This window comes from Molossus molossus, unplaced genomic scaffold (assembly GCF_014108415.1).
Source record: "Molossus molossus isolate mMolMol1 unplaced genomic scaffold, mMolMol1.p scaffold_m16_p_3, whole genome shotgun sequence".
NCBI lineage: Eukaryota > Metazoa > Chordata > Mammalia > Chiroptera > Molossidae > Molossus > Molossus molossus.
Genome location: NW_023425366.1, coordinates 6410934 through 6427721, shown reverse-complemented (window position 1 = coordinate 6427721; position 16788 = coordinate 6410934).

The window sequence follows — 16788 nt, the reverse complement described above, 5'->3', positions numbered from 1 at the left end:
AGTGTTATTCACAGCTGGGGATTGTGATGTATATGATCATGTGTCCTCTGCTACTTTTATTGGGATAAAACAAAACAAACCAAACAAGACCTCTCTACTATTTTCTACAAAGTCAATCATGCAAGGTGACTCACTAGTTTCCTTTTCCTTTTCTTAGAGATATCGGTGTTGCAGACCTTTTGTCAGGCTAACTGCACTGAACATGTGGCCCTGTGGTCTCCCTTCACCAGTATCCTGTCTTCACCAGCATCGGGGCTTCTGCTCTCTGTACCCAAAGCCTTGCTCCTTGAGGATGTGCCCTGTTGCTTTGGTGGAGAGCATTCTCCAGTAGCTTCCCAAGAAAAGGTTTATGGGAGGTAAATATCCTGAGATCCTTCTGTGTTCCCTTCTACCCATCCTTGATTAATAGTTTGGCTACATGTAGAATTCCAGGTGAGAAAGCCATCCTTCAGGATTTGGGAGGCATCACCCCAACAGAGGTCAAACAGCACCCTGATTCTTCATTCTTCTCATGTCGGTTGAGCTCTTTCCCCACCACCCTCTGGAAGCTTGCAGAGTACAGTCATTACCTCGGTGATTTAAAGTTTCAAAGTCATGGGCCTTAAGCCAGCTGTGAGTGTCTAGCCTCTCTCGCGTCCCTCAGTGTGGAAACCTGTGGCGTTCAGTTATGGGAAATTGTTTTGAATTATTTCACTGATGACGTCCTTGTTTGCATTTTCAATGTAATTGAAGAGGAGCTACAACACACTACATGTGTATGAGGGTCACTTGATACTCTAAGTATGCTAAGGGTCACCATCAGGGAACTTATGTTCCCGTGTTAACTTGCAAGTGAACTTGATAAAGTGTGGCCCCAGGCTCTCAGAAAGCACCACAGCCCCTTGGTTTTTGGAAGATAATTTCCCTAGCAACAGTCTAGATTTTTGCTTGACTTTTGTGTCGGAGGTTTTTTAAGGCACTAACACTTCACCTGCACGTCCTGAGCTATGACCAAGTTGAAAGGGGGCAAATCAAATGAATATAACACGTTGCTCCCTACAACACCAGGGTTCTGATGGAGCTGGGTTCACATGTGACATTGTCTCCCCCTCTCGCTGGGCACTTGCATATGAAGGCAAGGCCCTGCCTCAGATGGATGTGGGAGGAGGAACAGAAACAATGGTTCTGCTTGAGATGGTCCCAGTTAAAGAGACAGGAAAAGGAGAGAGACACTTCCATGCTTATTTCCTGTTTTCCTGCCTTTGTCAATAGATTCTAGGGATATTAGACTTGCCCCGTGTCATCATCAGAGAAGGCACACTTCCTCCAGTAGCAGGAGAAAGTAAGGGTCATGGAGCTTTCTATGTGCTTATTCCAACTTTTGTCAAGTGGGAAGGGAAGTAGAAATTATTTCTTTACTGATCTTGGCAGGAACGTGGGAATAGTAAGAGGTACCTCTCAGTGTCTACATCTGTGATTCTCAAAATTGAGTGTGGATAAATACAGCCTGGAAAGTTAATTAAAATGCTATTGTATGAATTTTACCTCAGAGTTACTCATTTAATGTGTAAATTGACACATTGAAGTACAGAAATATATATTTCAATGAGCTCCTCTGCTGATTATTTTTCATAAGCCACGGATTCCACTTTGAGAAACACTCAATGTAATGTCAAGTACTTGTCTACAGAGTTTGTAATCCAAACAAATAATAAACTCAGAAATAACTGCATGAGTCTATAGAGCTTTGTTTTGTTTTCAATAGGATGTGAGAAGTAGGAACATGATCCAAACCTTGATTTGTTTTGTTTTAGGTTCACAGGTTGATGGTCTCTCACACATAGTCATCTTACTAATGTGAGTTCCAAAAAAGCAGGTAACATATTTTCTTTATTACTCTTTCGCTACTTCTCCAACGTGCCAAGATTCTCCACGGACGACCTGCTCACCGCTGCCTAGAACATCCTCTCCTCTTCCCTTCCACCCTCACTTCTCATTGACCTTCATAACCCCTGGTAACAGCTCAGATCTTATCTCAAGAGTCATTCACTCTCAGAGCTCTTTCTGGGCAGCAAGCCTGAGTCACATCTTCCTGTCATTGATTTAGAGAGCCTTGCACATTTCCAGATGGCCATTTCCACAATTATGGGTACAGAGCTGCTTGTCCAGATATTTACCCATGCCTGTCTCAGCCATCAGACTGTACTCTCCACCGGAACATACTAGTCTTTTCAGCCTTCACTGAAAAACCCCTCCTAAGTATCATCAGTGTTTAGTAGAGTCCCTGCTTCATTACAGCTCACAACTTAATGAGCAAAGTAGATGACATTGATGGTGATCATGATGAAAATATCATTGTATATGTTTATGGTTCTTGTATTTATTGTGAAGTTTTTTTTTTTTTCTTTATTGACTTTAGAGAGAGAGGGAGAGAGAGATAGAAACACCAATGAGAGAGAACATTGACTGGCCACCTCTTGCATGCCCCCCACTGGGGATCAGGCCCACAACCTGGGCACATGCCCTGACCAGGAATTGAACCAGCGACCTCCTGGTACATGGGTCGAAGCTCAACCACTGAGCCACACAGGCAGGACTATTGTAAAGTCTTAAATCTTTACTTTAGTGATCATAATAACCCAATAATTTCAGCTTAAAAACAGTGTTCCATGTAATAGTGTTCCATGTAATAGTGTTACCATGGTTTCACTCTCTAGGTCAAACCCATCGATAATAAATATTCTCCCCCACAATGTAGCTTTGACTTACCTCTTCAGATCCTTTCTCACTGTTTTCATGACAAAAAAAATCTTAATTATTCTAAACTAATTATTGCTTAATACAAAGAAATTGTCCAAACTATGGCCTTTTAAATTCTGTTTTCTTTACTCAAACTTATATTCCATTCATGACTTTCTCAAATAGTATTGCTACTCTCTAATTAAACTTATCATATTATATTGTAATAATTCACTTAGTCCAATTTCAACGAATGTGGGTATTTCCAGTCAGCAGGGTATCCTTGTGTTCCAAATGACTACAATAGTGCTTGGCAATGAGCATACGATGTACATGGACATGTGCAGTCTGATACATGTGTACATGATAAAACAATAAGTGGACTTATTCAGGTGACATAAATACTAACATGTCAAAATTTGCCATAATTGTGTAATTTTTTGATGGCAGTGACCGCATTTTATATAGGCAAATATTTATTCTATTTCTTAGAATCACTAGAAAACCTTACTGAGTAGGATTCTCATTACTAGGTACGATAAACCTGTGTCATAAAATAAAATCAGAAATGTTAGTAAACCTGTTTGGGGGGAGATTTAGTATTATATGCAAAATATAAATAATATGTTTTCTAACTTTACTTTTGTCTTCTCATTACATCAATGGCACACATTTTGTCATTTTCCCTCCATTCCCAGAATCATTAAATAATCTCTGTTTACTAACAAGAATAGTAAAATTAGTTTCATCATTTCATTTTATTATTACAACAGTTCTGTGAAGCAGGTAATGAAATTATTAGATTATTGATATTGGTTACAATTTTACATATACTTAATTATTTTTAGATCTTATTTTATTTAAAATATTTTGAAAAGTAAACACTTTAATTGTGGTATTTATATAAAACACAAAGTTTAGAGATTACTACTTGAGTTTTATCATTGCAACTAAGATTTATTATTATAATTCTGGCAATAGAAACACTACATTTCTTTTTCATTGAATTTATTGTGGTGACATTGATTCACAAAACCACACAGGTTTCAAGTGTTCAACCAAATAAAACATCATCTGCACACTGCGTTGTGTGCCCATCACCCAACCGAAGTGTCTTTTCATCCCGTTTCCCCCCTTTGCCGACCCCCCCTTTCCCCCCCTTGCCTCTGCTATCACTGCACTGTTGTCTGTTTCTACGTTTATAGAATTCTTTGTTCCTATAATAAGAACTTACTTTGCCTTCCTGTTAAATGCTGAGGGACGTCATTAGAATTATATTTATAAAAGTTCTCTTTATAGCCCAGGCCAGTTTGGCTCAGAGGTTAGAGCGTCAGCCTGCAGTCCAAAGAGTCTCGGGTTTGATTCTGGTCAAGGGCACGTACCTTGGTTGCAGTTTGTGTCCGACCCTGGTCGGGGTCATGTGGGTGGCAACCAGTCCACGTGTCTCTCTCACGTGGATGTTTCTCTCTCTCTCTCTCTCTCACTCTGAAAACGGATTAAAAAAATATCCTTGGATGAATATTTAAAAATAACCTGAAAAATAAAAAGCTATCTTCATATTATTAACTACAGATTTTATTATATTGCTGGTAAGGGGTTTGACAAAGTAAATAAAAATGTCTTCTATTTTTTTTTTTTTTTTTTATCCTCATCTGAGGAAATGTTTCCATTGATCTTCAGAGTGAAAGGGGAGAGCGAGAGAGGGAGAGAAACATCAATGGGAGAGAGACACATCGACTGGCTGCCTTCCACATGACCCCAACCAGAGCTGGGGACCAAGCCACAACTGACGTACGTGCCCCTGACCAGTATCGAACACATAACTCTTCAGTCTGTGGGCTGACACTCTAACCACTTAGCAAACCGGCCAGGGCTCTCTTCTATTTTTAATATGAGTAAATAATTAACTGATTTCTAGAAAAAAGATGAATATCTCATTTATGTATAATTTATTTCAAATCAAGTTTACCATAAAACAAATTCAATACTTTCTAATTATATATACATGAGAAAAATAATTTTAAAGAACCTACCAATTTCAATTTCATCTTTAACGAGGCCTTTGTTGTTAATTTAGCTCTGAGGGATAAAATAAAACGAAGAATGAGAAAACAGGTCTAAATGAAAGATGTCAATTAACCAAATTTTGAAATTTAAAAAAAAAATCAAATTCAGCCTTGAAAAACGTTGTTTGCTTGCAGTAACTACATTATGTAACAACTTCATTCTAAATGATGTTTACATATTTCCAAAGTAACTTGTTTTTTTCTCAAGGCGTCTCCTGGAAGCTAGGGCTCCTAAGAGCTCTTTAAAATGACCAGGCAGAATTTAGGAATGTGTTAAGATGATGAATTAAAGGATGAGTGGAGTCCGGCTGGTGTGGCTCAGTGGTTGAGCGTTGACCCTCGCACCAAGAGGTCACCGGTTCGATTCCTGGTCAGGGCACACGTCCAGGTTGTAGCTCGATTCCCTGTGGGGGCATGCAGGAAGCGGCCAATCGATGTTCTCTCTCATCGATGTTTCTATCTCTCTCTCCCTCTCCCTTCCTCTCTCTGTAAAATCAATCAATAAAAAAAAAAATTTAAAAAAAAAAAAGTTTGAGTGGGGGGAGGTTGAAGGCAGAGGAGGGGAAGGGAAAGACTTGATGAAGTATCTTCCTTGAAGGGGTGGCAAGTCAGAGTTCAGATCCTAGGGGAAGGAAAAAGCACTTTTGGAGAAATAATATTAATCAAAATGTTAAACAGATGTGACACTTAAATATAAAAATATTTTTAGTGTCGTGGAGAGAGCACAGACTTTCTTGTGGGGGAAATCTAGTTTGCATGCTGGACCCGATCACATATTTGCTTTTGTAAATTTACTCAGTTTTGAATTTCAAAGTCCTGATTTCTGTGGGTTTGGTAATAATATCATAATACTTATCCTTTATGATTATTAGGCAACACATTGGTAGAATGTATATAATGTTCCTAGAACAAAGATGCAGGTCTCCTCGAAATGCCCTTCTCCTCCTACATGCTACTATGCTGAACAGATCAGAATAAGCAATCTGCCACCCGGGTACTTTCTGTACCTGTTTTCTAAGGAGTCCGGCCTCCAGACCAGGGTGGCAATTTGCCTCATTATCCTCCTAGTTCTTTGTAAATTAGCCCTTTCTTTCCCAAAGTAACCGAGTGACCCTGAAAGTGCCCTTGGCCCTGGGCTTGCGTGTCTCCCTCTGTGAAGAGAGAGAGGTGCTCTGCCGACGTTTCCAAGTGTTAAGTCAGGGAGCAGCCGCCCCCAGGAGCCTGAGCAGGTGGATACAAACCCAGATCCCTCCGTCCTCACACAGAGCTCTCCACACACACTGGCTCCGGTGTGGTCCTGTCTGCAACCACTTTCCGTAGCTCCTCTGACACCGCAGGATCGGGCCCCTCTTCCGACGTCCTTTCGGTTCTAAAACCCAAATGCCCCTTCTCCTCGCCTCCTGCTCCCTCAACAGCTACCCAAGTCATGCGGTCCATTTAGAGATTGTCAGACAAAGTGAACATTAAGAGGTCTGAAGAAATACAGAAAAGAACATTGCTTGTATGATCCCTTCAAATGAAAGGGAACCGATCAGGCAGAACTAATTTCACTCATATTTAACTTTTCACCTGAGATGACCCCTACTGAGATGATCTCTTATTGTCAGGTATATAAAATGTGCACTAGCTCATTTTTATACATCTGTGTGGATGCGTACCTGAGTATTTTCTCCCCCGTGTCTAAAATGGGTCTTTGACAGGAGAATGTGAAACAGAAGATGATGAGAACGGAAACTGATATGTAAGTGATGGGGTTATGAGCAAGTTCCCGCCAGCAAGTTGCACCTTTGTGTGCTCCACAGCACAGAGTCCGCGCGTCCGTTTCTACGATCTCTGTTCTTCGTGATGCATAGTTTGCACGGCATGTTGCAGACATCAATCTAATTTTATTAAAATGGTTGGTGTTGGAGCAGTAGGTAGATATAATAAAGTGTCTTTGGCTAGTCCTAGAAGCCATCATGTTGGAAAACCAAACATGAAGTTGAAAACCATTTGAAGTCCTAAGGCCGAGATTAACTCTTTAACGCTATAGAGAGAATGGGGGGCTGAGCTTGTTTCAAATTGTTTTTCTTTATTGTTTAGAGAGAGAGAAAGGGAGAGGGAGAGAGAAATGGAAACATTGAGGAGAGAGAACATTGATTGGCCGCCCCACACGGGAGATCAGGCCCACAGCCTGGGCATGTGCCCTGACCGGGAATCAAACCGGCGACCTCTTGGTGCAGGATCGACGCTCGGCCACTGAGCCACACCGGCCGGGCAGGCTGAGCATGTTTTAAATATAAAGTGATACAAGTGTAGAAGTGAACATTTCAATGACTTAGTAAATCTTTAGGTGGAATAATATTCGCAGGTTGGAGGCACAACGCAGATCCGTTGAGCAGAAGTTGGAAAGGGCCCCAAGGCAATGCGGTAACGGAAGGGAATTAGTTCCCAGATGGAAATCCGATGACTTCGGGACTGATTGTAAAGAAAGTAGCTGAGCCCTTCATGGCCTCACACCTCGGACTCTGTCATAAATTGATGGGTGGTTTGATGGTACAAATTAAATGGCAGGAATATAGGGTGGAAAGCAGAATTCAGAGGGAGTTTGTTTGGGGACATGCAGAGTGAAGCTGGGGAAATTGTAAATTGTGCGAAAGTGACACCTTTTTAGGTCTTGCTGTCCATTGACCTCCTGTGACCCAGCACCTAATAGATACAAAATAAAGAAATGTTTAAAATAATAAAAAATAAACTATTCATAAATAAATTGTGTTGAATAAACACAGGAGTGGCCAGATGACCGTCCGGGGTGAGACTCTCCGGGGCAGTTGGAACGGGAATTGAGGGCTAGAGCTACGTGGGAAGAGGCCTGTCGGAGAAGGAACGATTGCTGAGTAAGCGTGGGAGCAGGGTCGACATGGGGCACATCCCACGAATGCAGAGTGGAAGGAAGTGTGATCATCAAGTCCACGGGTATGAAAGGTCGGAACTAGAAAGGGAGCACATTATGTAGTAACACTGCTTCATCTGATCCACACACACACACACACACACACACACACACACACACTCATTTCACAGCTGAGCAAACAAGTCCAAGTGCTAAGTGCCTTGCCCATTAGCACCAGGTGGCTGACTCAAAACTCTTGCTCTCTGTTCAGGGATCGAGCACAAACATAGTGCCTGTTTATTTAAAGGTCTTTTAAATTTCTTTTTCCTCAAAGTTGCTACTGACTAGCAGCAACAGAAAATGGGCTAAGTGTTACAAGAGCAACAGTGTACTTTTTGCATTTTATTATTTTCAGATAATTATTGTTCGGGGGCTATTGGTGGTTTTTTTTTTTGTTTTTTTTTGGTAAAGTTTGTATTGGCACCATAAAAAGATGGCATTCAGCCTGGCGGTGTGGCTCAGTGGTTGAACATCAACCCTGCACCAAGAGATCGCCAGTTTGACTCCCGGTCAGTACGCATGCCCAAGCTGTGGGCCTGATCCCCAGTGGGAGGCATGCAGGAGGCGACCAATCGATGTTCTCTCTCATCGATGTTTCTTTCTCTCTCGTCCTCTCTCTCTAAACTCAATAAAGAAAAATTTTTAAGAGAAAAAAATATGGCATTCATATTTATGAAAATACCTCTTTTTGTTTTGAATATAAATGTCTATGTTTTCACATAAAATATAAATTATGTGGATAATATGAAAATGGGAGGAAATATGGCAATATTAGTGAATTCTGTTAGGTTTAAAAGAGAGAGTCATTCAGGTCTTTCCAAAGAGAAGCTACTGACTGCAACCTGAGTGGTGACTATCTTCCTGTGTAAGTCTTAAAATTACGACAACTTCCCAGGATTGAGAACAGTATTTACGGTTTGAGATCGTGGTGCGTCACAATTTCATACGGCTATTCTGCATAAAAAGTAGTAGCTCCTTTCTCAGAACTTAGGTAAAAAGGATTTTTCTCTCTTCTGATCATTTTCAAGATACGAAACTTGGCCTTAATTTATCAGATGACCTTATTCTGTAAAGTAAAACGGCTTAATCTACTGCTTATCTAACCCTTACATATAAATTTAAAAGCATGGCACAAACACATCAATATCATTTCAGGTACTAATTAAAATGAATAGTGCCTACCTTTCTCGATAGATAACTTGATAAGCATTCTGACAATCAGGGACACTACTAACAATCAGGGTTACTATGTCACATAATAACTGTAACAGAATAGCTCCAGATCTCCTCCCCGCATTGCCACGGGCAGCAGTGGGTACTGGGGAGCTGGAGAGGGATCCCCTTCTCTCTGCTCCCCACGCCTTGTGCACTCAGCGTGGTCAGCAGGGGCGCGGGGGAGGGGCCACAGCCGTGTGAACCCCGACTGACTGCCCGGAGAGCCCATGACTCATTCGACAGCCCCCGCAAAGGGGACTATAAGCCACTGTCCATGAAGCTTCCAGTTTAAACTCAATCATTACACACATTGTACTTTAGTGTTGAAATGTGTGGAGACACAGAGTTACGGAATCTTACAATACTCGGAGGCAGAGTGCACTTCGGCACTGAGCTCTAATCTGCCCCCCGGAGGGTTTGTGGCAGTGCCCAGGGTCTGCAAGGCCTGTAGAGGTCGGCTCTGCTCAACTCAACGGAAGCCCGTGAGTTCCTGCGACGTGGACTTTGTGTGACAGGCGACAGCGGAGTGAGAGCCGGTCAGCGTGAGAGCCAGACAGCGAGGCAGCTCACAGGAAGTTTTATTTTAACTTGGACATCCAAGTCTCTAGTTATTGCGATTTGAAATTCTACCAACTGTCAGCGTTGAACAACAGCAAAACCCACTTACCATGGAATCTCTGTCTGAAGAGGGAGAAAGAATAACTTGCAATTTGAATTGGAAAGCATTAGTGTGAGTGAATTTCATCAGAGAAAAATCAGATAAACTTATGAAAAAGGTAGTATGTGTTCTAGGTTTAACTGCTTTTTTGTTTCCTAATATACAACAATTAGAATAAAAAAAAAAAAATAGTGGCACCATGACGTCAGAGACAAGACCGAGTTGAATACTACCACCATTATTATCTAATATTTTTCTGGAAGTGCTACTTAATAGAATTGAGAAGAAAAATACATAAGAGGTATATAGATTAGAGACAAAAATCATCACTGTTTTCAGATGATCACTATACTTAGAAAGACAGAGAAAAGTAACTGAAAATACTAGCAACTATAGGACAATTCAATAATGTTTTAAACTCAATTAAAAATAACCAGTTAGAAAATATTAGAAAATAAAATATTGGATTTAAAATTGACGAAAAAGCCCTGGCCGGGTAACTCGGTTGGTTGGAGGTTAGATCCCTGGTCAGAGCCAATCTATCAATGTTTTTCTCACATAAATCTTTCTCTCTCTTTCCTCTCTCTCTCTAAAATTAATAAGAACATATCCTCAGGTGAGCATTAAAAAAAAAGATCTACAAAAGATTAAACACTCAGAAATCAATTAATCTGTAGTATTCAGGAGCTGTAAATAGAGAAACATAGAATTATCATAATCTATTGGTTAAGGTCATTTACTCTGAAACCAAAAGACACTTATTTGAAATATGGCTCTATTCTTTTTGGATATATAGCTTTAAAAATCATGATAATTATAGTGATAATTTCACTATAATCTATACAAGTATCTGTCAATGAGAGAGTTCATCAGCCCAGCGATGCGTTTTCAACACCTTTGAAAAGAACCAGATCTGCCCACGAACAGCTCCTGTGCCTCTGAAACCGTCAACAGGAACATATTTACTCGCAGGGCAATGTTGTGCGAAGGGTAGTGCATACATTGCTTTAAGTCTGAGCCCTTCCAGAACATTCTGGCAACTTCATTTTCAGGATTTGCCTCTAAACTGACACCAAAGAAGGGACCCAATCATTAAATCTGTGCTTGGGCCCGGCCAGTGTGGCTCGGTGGTTGAGCGTCCACCCACGCGCTAAAAGATCACCGGTTCGATTCCCGGTCAGGGCACATGCTGGATCCCAAGTAGGGGGCGTGCAGGAGGCGGCCATTAGATGTTCTCTCCCATGGATGTTTCTGTCTCTCTCTCCCTCTCCCTAAAGTCAATAAAGAAAAAAAATTGTGTTTGGAAGCAAGATGTGGAGAGTGCGTGTCTGTGGGTTAGGCATGACTAGATACTCTTTGGGTCTTTGCTCCTGACAGCTAAAACCTCTATAAGATCATCAGATAGTGAGTTTTGAGTGGGCTGGGCAGGGGAGGACGCACCATTAATCTCTTCAAAGGGAGAAAGCGCAGAAATACGAGGTTTGGACTTCATGGTGCCAAGTACTTATAATATTACATACAGATACATTTGGAGGCAAGAATTCATTATTTACAAAGAATCAATTTTTGTTTGGATAAGAAACAACTTATCAATGTCTGAAGATCAATATAGCATCTATTATTGAGGCAATGTTATAACCAAATAAATATAGCCGCTAGATTTTGTCCAGTAATTCTTTCATGAAGTAATCAAGAAGAAGCAAAACATTCTAGAAACATCTTAACTTTTTTTCTGTGTATTAAATATTCATTCGGAACTAGCATTATGATCCAAAGAGCACATAACTGGAAGTCAGGGGCTTCTCCGATCTGACTAGAAGCATTCTTTCAGGGAGGAACAATTTGAAGGAGCAGAAACCGTTATAGCTCAGCTATCAGTTGAATTTATAGCAACCAATTAATGACTTAAGGTAGTTTTCATTTATGCGTTGCCAAGTTCTTTCCTCACAGAATATTTTTTATTCTTAGACTTTTATTTTATTTTTGTAATCCTCACCTGAGATGTATGTCTGGGTGATGCTCTAACCAACTGAGCACCCAGCCAGGGCTTTAGTTGTTTTTTCTCTTCATTGATTTTAGAGAAAGAGGAAGGGAGAGGGAAAGAGAGATAGAAATATCAATGAGAACATCGATTGGCCGCCTCCTGCATGCCCCCCACAGAGGATCAGGTCCACAACCTGGGCATGTGCCCTGACCAGGAATCAGACCAGTGACCTCCTGGTGCGTGGGTCAGCGCTCAGCCACTGAGCCACACTGGCCAGGCCAGGGCCTTAGGTTTTTACTTCGAAGTTTAATTACATATACATTTAAATCATTTTGCTGAGAATTGCTTAGGGGGAAAGAAAAAGACGAATCCCACCACATTTTATACGACTTGAGAAAGAGCAGGACCCTCACAGAGGGAAATCAGAATGTTCTTCCAATCTCGTTCGGCTTTTCCTAAACCGAATTGCCGGGTCCTTTAACCACTGGAAACAGTTAGAGCTCCAGGGTTTGTAGTCCGCTCATTTTGTTTTCTTACAAATAATCTTAGTCCTGCCCCAGTATTTCTAGGAATCTATTAAATAATATATTTAACAAACACTTGTTAAATTATTACATCCAGATACTCAGAGAGTATTGCAGAAATTCAAAAGACAGTGTCTTTCACAAGAGTTTCAAATTGAGAGGTGGGAAAGACATGCATTTTAATAGCCAGTTTAAGGTAGTATCTGATCATAATCCTAAAAAATATACCTGAGGGAGGAAAATGGAAGAAAAGATCGCTGTAATTGAGAGAATCAGATAGCATTGCATGAAGAAAAGTGTTTAAACCACACTGAGACTACAGGGGGAGACGTTGGGGAAGGAGTTGCGGATGCTGTGAGGATTGGGACAGATGCAAACGTCAGAACGAAAGGGGATGAGGCTGAGAAAGATGTTTTTCTGGACCACAAAGTGCACAGGGCAGAGTAGAAAATGAGGCTGGTTTTACTTCAGCTTTAGCTTATGTTGATGTGATTAGACTCTAATCAAAGTAATCATTGTAGAGCTAGGGCATGACCTGTAGGGACCAGCCATTAGGTGTGGGCTGCCTCCTGGGGAGCGTGGCCTCCACCCGCTCAGGCGTTTCCAGAGCTGACGTGGGCTGGGGGTCCCTGCTGATTGCATCCCCACAGCTGGCAGCACATCCTTTCTTTTGGGGACTCTGGGAGCGTACCTCCTGTCCACTGCCATCCACTCCTGCCTCTCATGTCCTCTTTGCTCAGACATGTTATGGGAGTACTTCTTCTAGAATTCTCTCAGGTCTGTCTTCCTGTAGAAAATGCAGAAGAGGAAGGTCGCTGAGATGCACGACGGCCCCTCCGCAGCTGGCCTCAGGGCCAGTGCTGATCAGCTCCGGGTAGCAGCACCCACTCCGGGTCACACACACCCTCTGCTGGTGTGCCTGCTGGTCTTGGCAGTGTAGCTGGCAAGGTGACGTCGGTCTTCATCATGAAGATGGATGGCCTGGTCTATATGCCCACCTCAGGCCAAGTTTGCTGCACTTCTCCATTTGCCATCTGGATTGGCACATAAATACAGAAAGATACCCAAATGGATGGTCTTAGCACTGGGCATAGCATCCTGGTCCAGCAATACTGGATGGGATGGGCAAGTACAGACTGAACAGAATAGCAATTCAACTCATCATGACTCATGAGAAGACCCCTCTACAGAGCTTCAATTTACCTTCCATGTCGCCTGGGTATATACAACTTGGTTGCCTTGGTTTGAAAATCCTAAAAAGACTTGAAACTCTTTTTTTTGTAAGCAAAAACCACCATGCTGCCCCTAAATTCAATGCTTAAGCATGGACACATAAAAATGTGAACATTGCAGAAACCTCTCTGTGCATACAGAATATGGCCCATGCTGTCTCTGATTTAGAGCAAACGATCATATTGCGGAAGTCCAAGTTTATGGAATATTGATTTTTTTTTTAAAGTAAAAGCAACAACTCATTATTCTGAACTTGGTCTCGGGAGACATGATAGAGTAACACAAATGTAAATTTTTCTAAGCTACATTCATGAAGTTCTTCTCATGATCTCTTTACAAAGCAACACTTGAATTGCAATAAAGTTCCTACAGAAGTGATGAAAATTGATGTCATGACAATTAATATAATCATTAGGATAGAACGCTAATTAGCAAACTATCTTAATAGTTTGGTATCACATTTCCCATTCTTCAGGAGGAAAAATCACCAACAGTATTTCTAATTAGAAAAGAGTAAGTATCAAAGTCTTCATATGTGTATGGACACAGGTATATATATTTATAAACTCTGCTCATTTCAATAAGTCACTCCTGGCAGACCCATTGAGATATAATGGCAGGAGAATCTAGGTTTTTTGTTTTTTGGTTTTTTTTTTTAATCCTCACCCGAGGACATTTTTCCATTTTTTGCACAGATAGAGTGAGAGGGAGAGAGAGGAAGAGAGAGAGAGAGAGAAACATCGATGTGAAGGGACACATCGAGTGGCTGCCACCCGCACAACCAACCAGGGCCGGGAACAAACTGCAACCGAAGTACGTGCCCTTAGCGGGAACCGAACCCGGGTCTCTCCGGACCGCAGGCCGACGCTCTAACTGCTGAGCCAAACCGGCCAGGGCAGAATCTAGGTTTTTAGTTGACTGACTTCATTTGAAAATCTTCTGTGCCACCTTATGGTCGTGTAGGAAAGCCACCGGAACTGCCTCTGCCCAGTTTACAACACGGCTGAGAAGAGCAGAGCGTCACGTAGCAAGGGCCCCTGACATGGTGGTCACATGGAGGGTGTTCCGAAACAGCCGATTCTGTCTGTCGGAGAAACACGCCAGACTGGCTTATTTCTGACCAGTGTTGGTTGTTTTTTCTGCACCTCAGTAGTTCTAGTGCAAATAAGTATGATCAACATTAAGAGGGGCTAGAAAGCAAGAAACTGATTGAACCCTCAGGGAGGGTAGGTCTGAAAATGCAGTGGAGTAGAAATGGGTCAAGTTCAGGTTTTCACTTCTAACACAATATTTACGGAGTTTATTAGGTTGTGCGACATCATATGTTTTTTATATATGGTGTAAGCTGTGGTTGTTCTTCATGTGTTTTGTTGTTGGTTTGGTTTTGGTTTTTCCTTTGGGGAACTTAGGAATACCGACTGGGTTTTCAGGAAGTCAGCCTAGAATCTTGAAGTTTGCAGAACGTAAGTCAAGCTACGTCTAAGTTAGCAAGACTTCCATGCTTCTCCCTCCATCCCGCACTTCTCCCATCTTCTCCCTCCTTGGCCCGCTCCTTCCCCCAGGGATCACGAGAGCCACACCAGGTGGAAAGGGATGTCTTCGGTTTTGTTTAGCGGCCACACCACTCACCCCGGGCTTCTCTCCTTCTCCAAGGCTCCTTTTCAGGACGCTGGGCCATTTTATATTTAAGATTCTGCCATGTCTTTCAGTAGAAGTGTGCCTAGTTTGAGAGATGGACGGACAGGAAAACTGAGATCTTTATTCTCCTCAAGTCCTTGATTGGGAACAGGAAAGACGGTATATTCACGAAGAGATGCTCTTTTGAATGTTGGGTCTGCCTTGCATTGGTCAGTGTGATAGAATAGAACGAACCCTAGTCTCAGACTAGTTTCTGGTCCCCAGTCTGCCGTTCAGCCATGATGACTTAATAAAAATGACACTTAAGTTCTGTGAGTTTAGTTTTTTCACAAGTCAAATGCCGAGTAAGATGGAAGCTTCCCTGAGGGTTGCAGCTTGAAGTTTGTGTCACCCTGTCTCAGCTGGCTCCAGATTGCTCCTGCCCACCTCGCTGGGCGCTTTTCCTGCCGATTAAACACAGTCGTGTCGAGTGAACGAGAGTGATCACGTTCCTAAGGCTCCCTGCTCTCGCTCTGCAAAACTCTGACTGGAAGTCTCGGTTCAGCTCTTTGAAAAGCACGGCGCAAAAGTATCTCTACAATCCTTTGCCAGTCAAAGGTTCTAAGAGCTTATGTTACAAACGTTTTAATTGAGGCTCTGAAATACCGAGGAGAGAAGCACCTCTGTCCAGTTCTCCGCAGTCTTCGTCCTCACTGAGCAGCCGTGTCCGGCTCCGCACACGCCCCTCCCGACGAGGGCACGTGTGAGCGGCGGGGGGCCACGTCCCAGGGCGTTTCATTTACCTTCTCAGCTCCCCAGCCCTCGTTTCTGTGTGTGTCTCAGGAAGGAGGAAGCGCGGAGAATTTCACAAGATGGGCGTGTCAGGGAAGATTTCGAAAAGGGATGGGTGTTGACTGAAGAGTCAATACTACTAGTTTTAGTCCAACGGCGCTTATCACAAGGTTGCTTTCCACTCCTGCGTTCACCAGTGAGGAGTGGTCTGGTGGTAACGTTTCAGTACAGAACAGGGTTTCTGATCAGTAGCCCCAGAAACAGTGTTACTACTTATAGATTTACAGGCCGCTTGTTTTCCCGAGGGATTAGTAATTCTTCAAGGGTTATTTCACTTTTTACCTGGATAACAATAGCCTGGGTATAATTTGGGGCACAGGTATCAAGTGACTAGATTAAATAAAGACAGCAGGGGTCTTCCTCCCACCAGGCTTCCTCCTGTCTTCTAGAAAAGGTAGAGCTAATATGCCCTGGACAGTGTGACTCAGTTGGGTATGGCTTTGTTGGCTGGGCATCATCCCATGCACCGGGAGGTCGTTGTTTTGATTCCCAGGCAAGGGCACATGCCCGGGCTACGGGCTCGATCCCCAGGGGGGACATGCAGGAGGTACCTGACCCATGTTTCTCTCTCCCTTTCTCTCTAAAAAATATCAATAAAGTTAAAAAAATAAATAAAAAGGTAGATGGAATATACCTTGCTTCTGAGATTTCTTTTAAACATTTGGGGTGCCTTCCATTATGTTATAGGGATGTTAGTTTGTTTCTCTATGTCTCTATGCCACTCTTCACTTACTGACACGCGTGTCTATTCCTAACGCCAATATCGCTAAGGATAGCTGCAGCGGTCATGCTAACAACTATCAGATATTCAATACTTTATAGTGCCAGGCACTGAGCTGATTTACATGGCTTATATCTTTAATCCTCCAATAACCCATCAAGGCTCCGTGAACATCCACATCTTACAGACAAGAAAACCGCAGCTTTGAGAACCTAAGTGCTTTGTCCGAAGTCATGGTGGGAGGAGAGGTGGGCATTGATCCCAGAAG